Source organism: Trachinotus anak, unplaced genomic scaffold, assembly GCF_046630095.1.
Source record: "Trachinotus anak isolate AG129_WGS33_773 ecotype Australia unplaced genomic scaffold, CSIRO_AGI_Tana_v1 ptg000021l, whole genome shotgun sequence".
NCBI lineage: Eukaryota > Metazoa > Chordata > Actinopteri > Carangiformes > Carangidae > Trachinotus > Trachinotus anak.
The window spans coordinates 2,329,064-2,341,996 of record NW_027273872.1 but is presented as its reverse complement, the minus strand read 5'-3'; the positions used below and the strand labels follow the sequence as shown (position 1 = coordinate 2,341,996).

General features: G+C 40.8%; 1 long non-coding RNA gene across 2 annotated transcripts; it reads right to left on the bottom strand.

The window, feature by feature from the left end:
* Positions 1-514: 514 nt before the first annotated feature.
* On the bottom strand, positions 515-2,897 carry LOC139605726 (uncharacterized). Of its 2 annotated transcripts, XR_011684451.1 has the most exons (4): positions 2,757-2,897; positions 2,512-2,640; positions 2,239-2,381; positions 515-767 (listed from the first exon to the last, which is right to left on the bottom strand). It is a non-coding gene; the product is annotated as an uncharacterized lncRNA (long non-coding RNA). The 2 variants fall into 2 exon arrangements; XR_011684450.1 differs by having other exon boundaries at positions 515-2,381.
* Positions 2,898-12,933: the final 10,036 nt, after the last annotated feature.

Here is a 12,933-nt window from a genome sequence, read left to right as displayed (position 1 = left end):
AGGGGTGTGTTTCGGCCCCCTGTTGAGGCGCAGCAGGAGGGTATGTAAAGGTGAAGTTCTGGGTCTCAGGGCCCACAATACAGACCCCCTGGGGAGGGTAATCACCATGAGGCCAGCAACAGTCAGCACAGCAGTGGCCCCTCGTCACAAAGACTCTCCTCTCCAGAGACATGGCTGCGCCTTTGTGCTCCCCCACACTCTGAGTGTGCCCCACTCCAGGGGGCTTGAGAGGCACCACAGGGTGCCCATTAAACCATTAGGAGTGGAGGATAGCACTGACAGCCTGATACACAACTATGCACACACACTCACATACAAATACACACAAGTATTTGAAACCTACACATGTACTGTAAGTACACAAATGCCCTGAGATGACAAAAGCGAAGCATTGTTCACTTAACATCGCTGGCAGCCATTTAGAGCTTGAATGGCAGAGCAATCTGTCATTTTTGTTTGCTCACTCTCTCACTGGTTGGCTAAATCGCTCACTGACTCGCTCACTGGCTCATGTTCAACTTCAATAGTTTATTGCCATGTCACCCAAGTTGATTGAGCTTTGTCTTATTGCTCTCAGATAATACAGGGACACAAACATACATCACAACGTGATCACAGTAAACAACACAATTACACAATATAAAACCAACACAGGATTTCAGTCAATGCTGATAAAACAGACCGTAAAGGTTACACAAGCCTGTGTTAATCAGCTGAGTGTTGATTATGGTGCCTCATGGCTTTGAGGTAGGTTCTGTCTCTCCTGCCTGATGGGAAAAGTGTAGTAAATTGTGTTAGAGATGTCTTTGTGCTTTTTTTCCTACCTCATTATTCTAGAGTACTAGTTATTCTAAGGTTTAGTCTGGTGGCCGTGTCAGTGTCAAACAAATGCGGAAGCAGTGAACATACTCTTAATTGGGATGTTAGACCTGATTATCAATTTTGACAACATCTAGTGATTGCAGTGTATGGAGGAGACACATAACAAGAAAACCAGTGTTAAACTGTAAATTGAAGTCATTTAAGGGATTTTAAGCATATGTAGAATTAAGGGTATCACCAACAGGCATGGTTGCCCTAATGGAAATTGGTCAAGAGTGAGGTTTACTGTACTAACCAATACTTCTGTAGCTATTAAGCAAGGTGATATTTTTCTTCAGGCACTCAAATAAGAACCTATACTTCGAGAAAGCAGGAAACTTGGTGGGTTGTATTGGCTGTAACACACTGGCCATGTGGCCGTGGTGTTTCTTTGGCAGAGCAGGGTTTTGGCTCCATGTTCGGAGATAGTAAAAAGTAGGTTGCCATTAACAAGAGAGAGGGGTGGGTGGTGGTTTAAATCAGTTCCAAAGCTGCAGTAGAGTCCATTAAAACTGTTGAGGAAAGAGGCGTTGCAGTTCAAACTATGGAGCTTGGCATCATGTTCTGTGATATCTGCAAGCCTTGACACCATTGACATCATTGCTCCATAGCTGTCTCTAATTTGTCTTTGTCATGAGCTCAAGGCTTTTGTTTACGACAGCCTTTTGAAATTCATAGTTCAGACATTTGTGCTCCACAAACTCTGCTCTTGAACAGGCCATATTTCTTTCTACAAAGCAACCTGACTTCAACCTGAGATGTTGTTGCTAACAGTTGTTGTTACAAAGCATACACTTTTTAAGAATTTGAGTTGAAATTTTACAGTGCCATTATCAATGTAACATTTAAGAGGAGGCTCACTCACTCACGTTCTCGCCATCATTAGGTCAATTCATACATGCATGTCAGCAAATGATGCACATGAGTTATAGATACAGTTTCTAAACAAATGATCACATCCTATGAAAACCTCATGATGTCTCATACACTGTGGTGTAGTGTGAGAGCATAAACAATATGGTAGACTACATATGATATCTGCAGTGCCAGTGGTTCCTCATATTTTAATTATCAGTGGTCATTGAGACATAATTTTGTTCATGGCTATTGCAAAAATTTGGTTACTAAATAAGGTTAATATTTAATCTTATCCGTGTAATAATATTACAGGATTAAAGGTATTTACAGTGTGAACCAGGATAAACTGCTTAGGCCTTTGAAATGTTGGCTCTTAATCCAAGAATGGAACAATCAGAACAAATTATTCATGCCTATTATTTTGATGATGAAACCATTTCCTACCAACTGCTGATTTTTACTATATTAGAATGGAGAGATGGTGCACATTATAGTGTGGGTGGGAGCTGGCTCACTCACTGGTCCACTATTACACAGCTGACACCCATAGACGTCAGAGTAATGGGTAGGTACTGGACAGGAGACACATCTTCTCAGCTGTGATGAATAAATACACACACCAGACTTTGACAGAGCACTGAAAGTTGGTTTGTTGGTGTCACCTGTGTAAAATAACATACAGGCACATTTCATGAGACCCTCCATAATCCCAACCCCAGTCTATAAATAGCCTAAAAACTGGAAACTGGAAGGGAAATGATTTTTGCTTTTCAAATGAAGTTTTTTTTTCACTTTTTGAACTCTCAAGTTCATACAAAAAAAATGATGCAATAAAGGTTCCAGGAACATCCAGTCCCACTCCACATTTCGCCTCCTTGCACTGAAGAGACCCAGAATACAACAAAAGTTCACCAGAACACGCTGTAAAAGAACATTTGAAAATCAGTTCAAAAGTTGTGAATACAGCCAAAGTCAACAAGTTATAATTCAGAAACTCTGCATTCTTGTCTTTAAAAAAACATCAAATTAAATTTTACCTCTTCTTGAGCTACAGCTGAACCTGCTCTAGGCCACAGGAAGTGAAACGAAATGAAAACTCGTCCGGTTGCCATGTTTGGTTATGTGAGGTGATGAGGACGCACCTTGTAAGAGGCTGAAGCTTCTCACAGCAGCTGGGCTGAGGAGTCCTGAGAGAAACTATCGAAACGCGTCAAAAACCAGGCACGTTTTGTCAGACACCCTGTGAAGTTAACGTCCTTTTATTTTCGACCAAAGCGTTTCAGTGTCAGCTCAGTGTAGCTAACGGGCCATGCTGCGTGTAAAATTGAACCAAATGGATTTTAAAGTTGCTGGATTGACTTTTGAAGACATTTTTGACATCAGCTGCTGTTTTTCATGAGCCGTGGCTGCAGAGGAAGGTTGCACACCAGCGAGGGAAAGGTCGAGGTCGACACAGAGTTGAGTTTGATCCCGCAACCTACAACTAGAGGTCACCACACGACTCATGGACTCAATCCTCAGGTAGAGCTACGAACAGTAAGTGCACGTCGTTTGTGGTTGCGGATATTTGTGTGTTTGTGTGATTGCTGGCCGCTGTGTCGTCACCTCTTCAGCTGAACTTGCTCCTGTGCAGCTGGTTGAGATGTTGAGTTATCAGCCTTTTCTCGTCACTGTTGAGTTACTGGTCTTACGAACTGAGCCTGGTGTAAAGCAAAGGCAGTATTCTGTGGGTCTTCACTATGGGACAATGATTTTACTTTTATGAGCACTATGTTATTATTATTAGTATGGCTGCCATCCCATCATTACATTGCTTGTGACGTTGTGTTTGTCTGTGGGAGCAGGGTCGTTTGAGACTGGTTTATTAGAGACAAAAGTCAGATTTGTGGCATGATAAGTAAACTTGGATTGTTTACTGGTATTTAATGTCAAGTCACTGGCATGTTCCTGCATCATTCAGCCTGTGAGCTGCAGTATAATTTGTGACACTGAATACGACTGTGAGAGACGCTAACAGTTTTGTATTGATATGACTCTTCCTGTCCTGAATGAATATCATAATGCACACACTGCCAGTGAACTTCTGTTGCAGATTACGTAAACCTTTCACGGAGCTATGTGGCCATCAGCTCTTGGTATAACATGAAAATTTAGTATGAATGGGTGGTAAATACTCCATACTACATTTATCGATTGCCTTTAGTCATGTTTATGAGGTCTGTCAAGAATAAAAGTGCACAATAACATGGGAATGAAAGGGTGAGAGGCTTTGTGTGTAATTAAAATTTTATGGCTTGAGATTTCAGAAGCCTTTTGCTGCATTTTCAATGCCCCACTTTCAAACACACATCCAGTTTGTTCTTTTGGTCTTTTATTGTCCTCTGATTAAATTTGGTTTGACTTTATTTGACAAAAGATGATTATATAGGTTAGAACAGTCACAAAGTACATGTGTTTGCCCACACAACAGAATCAAAATGCTGTAGCTTGTAATTAGACTGAATTTTGTTTTACTTCATTACTGATTAAATCCTAAATTATTTCGAAAGGCAAACCACAAGAGAGCTTTTGGATGTGTTTTTTTTTTGTCTTTTTCTTCTTACATTTTAGTAAATGATGGGTACTGATTTCCTGAGTGTCAGTCGTAGAATGAACAACAAAAAAGTAGCAAAGTGGCTCTGCTGAAGTCATGAATTATGAAAGATGCTGCTAGGTTCGAATGCTGAGGTGAAGTGGAATGTCCACTTGCATCAGTCTGCAATTACAGACTATGGGCTGGAGACTTTAAATCTAACTAACTCTCACTCACACGGCAGTGTTAAGATAGAACTAGTCTCTCTCTTGCACTAACACTATCCTATTCTATTTTGTTTTTTTCATACACACTCTTGGACTGATTAACATACACATGCATGCACGGATGTGCCCATGATAACGTTCTAGTGGAGCTGAACAAAATGCACTTAAAGCACAGTCACTCCGCACGAGGAGGATGATGCACAGTACTTATATGACACGTGGCGGGTTTGGCAGTATGACCATATATACTGTGGGATGGTATTAGTGCGTTCATGGGCAGAGATAGCTTTCACTCTAATACAGTTTGTTGGCAGTGTACCAACATTGGATTTTTTCAGTGTGGTTTTTGTATAAATGTAATGAAGCATCTTGACTGGTAAGATATTTTCATTTGCTGGATCAGCTGTAAAAAGACATTTCTCTGAGTGAGACAATTTCATTCTAATGAGCATGAACATATTACTAATTATATTTCAAGATTGACCTTTATCTAGTGTTTTTGTACTATACATTGACAGATTATTAAAAATATGAAACATGTATGTGTTTGACAGGTTATCGTTGTGGCCTGCAGCATTTTTGCATTGTATTTTTGCAGAAGCACTGTAATCTGTTTCATCACCAAGACTTGCTCAGTGCACCAGCAGTATAGCTGAAGTGTGTGTGGAAGCTGCTGTGAGAGAAAAAGAAATAGATTTGACAGTTTAACTGTATTTGAAGATGAATAATGTAAGGATTGTGACAAAACAACTGAGAGATAAAGTTGGTGAAACATGATAATCCATTTAAATACACATTAAGTCTTGATTTTGACACTGTCAGTGTTTTACTGGTGTTTAATACGCCTGTGTTGAGTGTTTTCATATCAGTGAATGGATTATGTTATGTTCTGTCAGTCTTCTGACACCCACAGGAAAAACAGAAACTCTGCTAGGAAATAATCTCTCAAAACATGCTGCCAGACACATATTATTGTCACACTCGCATCCTTTTATTTTGGCCTTTAAATGGCAGCTAAAACTGAATCATTGAAAAATTCCACAGAAAAACTGCCGTAATTTGTGCCATTTAAAAAACTGCGTACGATCAGTCAGAGTGGCTGCGACCTTTTTCAAATGGCAGATTTGTTTGTTTTGTAACAAATTTGTGCAGATGCTAACAATTGATGATGACATCATACGTTGGCCAGTCCTGTGTTGTTGTGTATTTACTGCAGGCATGAACATCTGTTGGCCAGTAAGCCTCTGTGTCTCTGTGTGTGTGTGTGTGTGTGTGTGTGTGTGTTTAAATATGTGATGGATGTGGTCTGTCACATTGTAGCTCATAACATCAGGTTGGTTTCAACTGCCTATGTAGGTCATTGCCTCATTATTCATGATCTTGTTTGTCACAGTCTTTGGGTGTGTGAGAAGTTGGACTCCTCTAACTGCCTCGTCTTACTTAATACTTTATTATTTTTGTTTCTTTGTGAAAAAAATGTACCTGATTGTGTGCTAAAAAGTATTCTTAGATCAATAAATACCACAGGAAGGCTGTACATTAAGTCCAGGTGAAAGCATGAAATACAAGTTAAAGCACATCTTCCTCTCAGACTTATCATTTTAGAATAGATAACATGACAAAGGCGGCTCATCAAGTGCTGGGTGGTAATTGCTCAGCTGTGGTAAAAAAAAAAAAATCAAGGGAATTTCTTCTCTGTGACACAAACAGAAAAGCATCAATACCTTCGAACCTATCCTGCCAGCTGGTATTCTACATGATGTAAAAAAAAAAAAAATCCTGTTGTGGGAAATTACAGACCGTGATGTATAGCTGTGGGGAACACGTTGCACTCTATAGAAATGATTAATTGCATGCCGTATTCTTGGGAGTGATACAATACATTGAGTTCATAAAACAGTGTCATAGTGCACTAGATATATTCAGTACAAGTGAATACGTTTTCCATATACCAGGTCTTCATATACACTCTGTGTATAGAAACCATCTTTGGGGCTCTGCTCTTGCTCACTGGTAAAGCGTTGTTCAGCATAGCGGAGCAGCAGCCGGATGCCTGTGGTGAGTTTTTCAGCTTAATTTGACTGGCCTCCTCCATCTCTGTCAATAGTGGGCTGTTTTTGGACCTGGCTTCCACATTATTAATAACGCTGATATATTCTCATTTGGCCTGCCAGGGGAAATGAATTATTCTAATGGGCATAATTCCACCATCGCTCCAATTCCCCCTTGCTTAGCATGTGGGGCAAGATGGATGAGATGTGTGATTGAGTGGAACAGTGACATGGATGCAGCGATTAAATGTTCTTAAGCTGAGCTGTGAAAATGACTGAAGGGTCTGTATGCACTGTGTACTGAAAACACTTGCACATAAACATTTTCATCAGAGATTTGCTGAAGCAAGCACAGCAAGAGAGCCAGCATCGGGGGTAGGGTGCAGTTCAATGAGTAATCAAGTCATAATGTAATGAATATTAATTAACAGATATTAAGAAGTTTCCCTCTGGCCAAACATTGTTGTAAGTGTTCACTCATCTGTGGGAGGTCAGCCAAGTCGGTGGTTTCCAAACACAAAGAAAGCTGTTTGTTTATCGTGACGACTGCTCCATTTCCACATTCACTGTCTCCATTTGATTCTCTGCTCTCCATCTCTCTGTTTTTCATTGTGACACTCTTTCTCTCTCTCTCTGTCTCCATCTCTCTTCTCTCCTCTTTCCAGCCATTATTTTGGTTCAGGATAACTCAGCTCGTCTACACCCAACTTTGACAAATGTGCTGTCCATGACATACAATAAAACCCAGCAACCAGTTGGTGTTGGACGATTTGGTATAGAGCCATACTCTAATTGGAGGCAGTGCCATCATGCTGGACTCTAATTATAGTTTCCATAGCAACTGGACAAAAAGGTCTCTATAGTAGAGTGGTGATAGATTTGAGAAAAAAATATCAAGAGCATGGTATAGTCTGCTTTCATCTACTCTTGGCCTGCTTGCATACCTGTAATTCATCCAGTCTGTGTTAATGAGTTGATGCCACCCTGCCGAGGTATTTGAAGAGTTACAGTAGACGGAGGAAGGTAGAAGTTCTTCTGTGTATTCCATGTCTCATGCAGCCCTGCTATGTTTAGACTTATCTTACCCAGGGTGAGAGCACAGGTCTGTGAAGTTATTAAAGTTCAGAGTCGTGGGTTCAGTGATCCTCTGGTTATTGTTTTCAGCTGCCTCCTCTGCTTATCTCTCTTTCTCAACTTTACAATAACACCATGCACAGAGACACACACACGAGCACACGTGAACACGCACTGACACATACACTTGCCCTAATCATGCATGTAAATATGCACATACAAATAGATTTTAGAGGCAAACGCAAAAACCTACTTCTGCTAGCCAACCTTAAAGCGCAGCAGAAGATGCTCTTGGTACTGGATATGTGGGTGTACACATCTATGTCTGTATGTTTTTGTTTTTTTGCTTAGTTAAATATAGTTTCAGAATACTTGAAGGGTTTTTAAGTTCGTGTCGATGATTTATGAGCCTGTGGATGATAAGATGAAGACACGGCCATTTGTCAGCCAAAGAAAATCCATCTGAGCAAAATGTTACAGCCAATCATTTGTAACGCCACACTACATGGGTGTCAAAGTTACCTTGAATGGAGAGAGCAAATAGTGTTGACTTTTTAAATCTAACATGTAAGTATATTGTTTTTTTTGTTTTTTGTTTTTGTACTAATTCGATTTAGGTTGTGTAGGATCTGGAGATGCTCTGATAACATTTTTTCCTTACTGATTCTGATGCCTGAACTTTTGCATCGGCCCACACTGAGTACTAATCCGATACCAATGCGTTCAAATTTTTTTAACAGCTTTTTTTGTTGCTGTCTTTGTTGTATGTCATGGCTCAGGTTCTGTGATCTGCACTGTAAAGGCTTGAAAATCTCTTAAAACCAGTTAAAACAGAAACTCTCCATCAAAATGTAATAGTTCTCAGTAATTTATAGGTTATATGTCTGGGTCTGGATAGGACAGCATCTGGGTCTGGACCTGGACCACGGTCCACTTATTCGTGACCCATGCCAACAGCTAACATTACGCCTTTTACCAGAAATCAATTCTTCTTTGTTGCTCTATAACAGCAGGTGCCAGTGGCTGCACAGCACAACTTCCTGTGTAGGCTTCTGTTTTAGAGCAGCGAAGGAAGAATTGATTTCTGTTAAGACTGTCGTTTTATCTGGGTGTGAAACTAGAAAGTTTATCAATACATTACATGGTATCAGATCTGTGCATAGACTTGTGAACTCACCGATTCCTGATCCTGCTTTAGGCAGTACCATACACATTTCTAATACTATTGTTGGAATTGGAACAACTCTATTAGGATCCGGCACTGTATTTCTTCTACATATTTAAAATCCAGCATCAGTCTCTGCGTAAAGACAGCTGTCGTCATGGTGCTTTGTTCTGTGTATTCTGGTGATGAAGATGCTGCCACATAAAAGGCTAAAAGCCTGCTGAAGTCCAGTCATCACTCCCCACAGAGTAGACTGGTGTGTGTATGTGTGTGTGTGCGCGCACGTGCGTGCATGTGGATAGGATAATGATGACAGGAACGATATGACACATGTAGGCGAGGGACAGTGCCTGTGTGTTCTTGGAAACCTGCGTTGCTCCATCTGCTGCTGTTAGGCAACCAGCTGCCTCCCATCGGCCCAGCAACACCAGCCACAACTACTCTGAAACCATGGAAACCGGCTCCCTTCTGTGGGCTGCCCAGAATGACTGACCCCCTCCCCCTGTTCCCTTTTCCTCCTTTTCCTTCTCCTCATGCTCTTTTTGTGAATAATGTCAAGGGTCTTTTATTTCTAAGATGAATGTGTACTCACATGAAGCATATGCACTGTGTCAATACAGTGCAGCTCTGACAATGAACATGCTCTAAACAGACGCACCCACATTACACACCCACACATCACTGTGTCCTGCCTGCTCGTTTGCAGATGCATCAGTTCCAGCCATGCACTCAGGCATGTTAACTTTAATCCTAACTGTCGTCCTCTCTCCCTCTGCCTGAAGTAAACACAACTGTGGAGGATCCCTTCCATTCAGTGAGGGCCTCTGTCTTCTGCCCATCTCCTGTTGAGAGATTGATTATCAGCAGTCAGAGCTTGAGGGACCCCCAACCCCACCACCTCCTCAATCCTCATCACCAACAGAGATTTCACATTCCTTTCTCCAGTTTATCAGGGGCATCCACACCAAACAAGCAAACTCAAAATGGCAGAAATTGTTATAGTTAAATCATTGTCAGATCATTGTAAGTCACATTCAGAAAATGTACCATTTCAGGTAAACTTGAGTAATATTTATTCTGTAAGAACTTCCTTGAATTATTATTTGGATAACAACATTTTATAACATAAGAGCATATCATTATGATATCTATAAACATTGTTAGATTATTGCCCAGTCCTATTTCCAACATATTTTCCACCCCACATTGCCAAATGAATATGCATTTAACACCCAGCTGTGGAAGAGCAGTTGAATGTGATGGTGCAGCACCTGAGCGACAGAGTGAGGAAGGGCTATTGTCTCTCTCCCTCTGCAGTTGTATGTATTGTGTGGTCACCAGTTTCTGAGATTTAGTGTCCAGCACCTGTATCCTGACGGTGATTAAGAGCGACAGCTGATGCTGTTTTCATAAGCTGTAATTAAAGAGCATCTGGTTGTGTTACAAATAACAGACCCATTTAGTTTATTACAGATATGGGAAGTGCTTTGACGTTATGACTGGGAAATGCACAATACAAATGCTGCTGGATATCAAGTTGGCATATCTGACATAAACATGATTAAGGTGCATTTAATAAGATGTACTTAAAAACAAGAGCAAAGTAATTCTAGTAAGCTCTTTGACAGGCCAATCATCATTAATTTTCAGTTACTGCCGAGTCTTGTAGCATTATGTTTGTTCAGAGCACACCCTCTTAGCATGTAATAATTTATAATATGTCAAGACAAATACAAGGCAGTGCACACACAAACACTTTGTTTGCACAGCAATCGCTAGCCTAGGGATGGTTACAGAAACCAGGTCCCAGGGCTGAATTATAAAGACCATCATCTGAACTGTCATTCAAGAAGTGAAAGGTTTTTAGTTCTGCCCGTAACAGTGTGGACACATGAAGTCACCGCCATCCACCCAAATGTTGTGATTGTATTGACAGCAAGCTTTGGCCATCTTAGGCATTCGTATTTGGCCATTTCACCAGTTCTTCAGAAATCTAACAGCATTGATGTAGCACCTTTTTAATGACATCCTATATCGCACCTCTAGGTGCTTGATTTGATTTCGTCACTGCTGTGTCAGACGCAGTCAGATTCATTTGGTTTAAAGATCCAAGCTACAATATTGTGATGCTTCTTTTCTGCCTTTTGTAGGCTTGATGTTTTGCAGGAAATGTTTTTCATCTAACATCTCACATCTACCAATCCTCTCTGTAACATTTCAAGCTGATCCACTGATCAAATAGCACCAAATATTTCCATAGATTGTGTTTTCAGACCTGTTTTTATTGAGTAATAGTACAGCTAATAAAAGGGGATCATATGTTGGCGATGGCTGGCCATGGTCGCCCCGTAGCAAGCAGGACCACAGCAGCATGGCTAACTCCTGCTGTGAGACAGTAGTGAAAACCTGTGTCATCACAGCTTGGCTTGGCACAGCACATCTGAAGTGGACAGACATGGCGCCATACAAAAACCCTAACTACCATTCACACAGGACAGAATTATCTGATCACACTTTAGTCAGTGATGTCATGGCAGTTTTTTTTCCCCAACAACTGCTAATGGCAAAACATCTGCTGTTACTTCACTGACTTGGGTGTAGCCAAGTTTGCAGTATGCTTAAAATTTCAAACCCTCAGCACGCTCTTAATTTCTCTGCCATATGTGACTCAATGTTGACAACAGAAACTTTATTAACTTGGTGGAGCAGATTGACTGAGTCTATCCAGAGAGACGAAGGTTATGTCATCACTCAAGAATAAGTGGGATCTGCTGCAGTAAAAACACATCTTGCTTTAAAAACAATATATCTGTGCTACGTTTTGACTCTATATGTTAAATTCCCTGGTTTGTGTGTGTGCTTGTGCTTCCTGCATTCATCTTGTAGGCACATCTCCCAAAACTGTTTTGTGAAATGACACTGGCAATGTTGGACAGTCTTTTATTTCTGTGTGGCCTTGTATTTGCAAATCTTTGTGCGCAAACGTACATATGTGTTGCTGATTAGCAGTGGGTGGCAGAGATGCCTTCTTCTTGCCAGCTCACCCAGCGAGGCTGGCAGACAGTGCTGCCTCTTGGTGAAACCAGCTAAACTCTCCGCTTCCCAATGTAAACACTCGATGGCATTATGCTAGTACAAGATCAGATAATTAACAAATCACATCTTCTCTGTCTATATCATATGCATAAAAACTATAAATGAAATTACCTGCCTCTTGTCACACTGCCATCATTGGGCAGTTAAGATAAATGTGTCTCTAATAAAGAAGCTTTCAGTGCTGGGGATGAAATACATTGAGGCTTTGAGGCAGTTTGGTTCTAACAAACACTGCTGGGTGTGTTTGCAGGTTGTTTTTTTTTAATAAACATTGAATGTTCTTCAGTGAACTCTGAATTCTAAAATGATTTGTGTTGAGGCAGTAATACACTTCCTTTTTACAAAGAATACACTATCTAGATATAGCAAATTATATTTTCTAGTAATTATTAACAGTGACAGGCCTTTTCATGTTGATAGTAGCAACAGAGAGTGTAAAGATTCTGTGAGTTTCATTGAATGCTGATTCCTTATTCCCAGCAGATTTATTGGCTCCAGCTCCACTTAGAAAGCTGATGGACAGTTGGCCAAGATATTGACATCCTGCTTCATTTGAGCTCAGAGGCTGAGCTGTTAATGGGCATTTAAGCCACAGATATCCAAGCATGTGCATTATTTGTCCTAACCACAAGTCCCACTATTGACAAGTGGAATCAACACCAAATTATCAGACAGAGAAAAGGGAAGAGGGACTGGATGAAAGCAATTTCCACAACGGTATGGTACTGGTGTGAAGCACAGAGACAACTATCACTCAAAGATAAAGACTAAAGATATGACACATGTATAAAGCACAGGAAAGCTTCAGCTGCAGGGAGAGAGACAGTGATTGTGCACAAGCGATAAGACCTGGAGATAGCAGAACAGAGAGCCATGAGAAAAAAAGAAAAAGGGAGTGTAATGGTGTGGAAGAGTAGGGGAGACAGTGTGGACTTGTGTGATTAGAGGGAGAGAGAGATAAAGATGAGAGAGGAGGAGAGATCTGAGAGGAAGCTTGCTGCTCGGTGTGTGTAAAAACAGACACACATT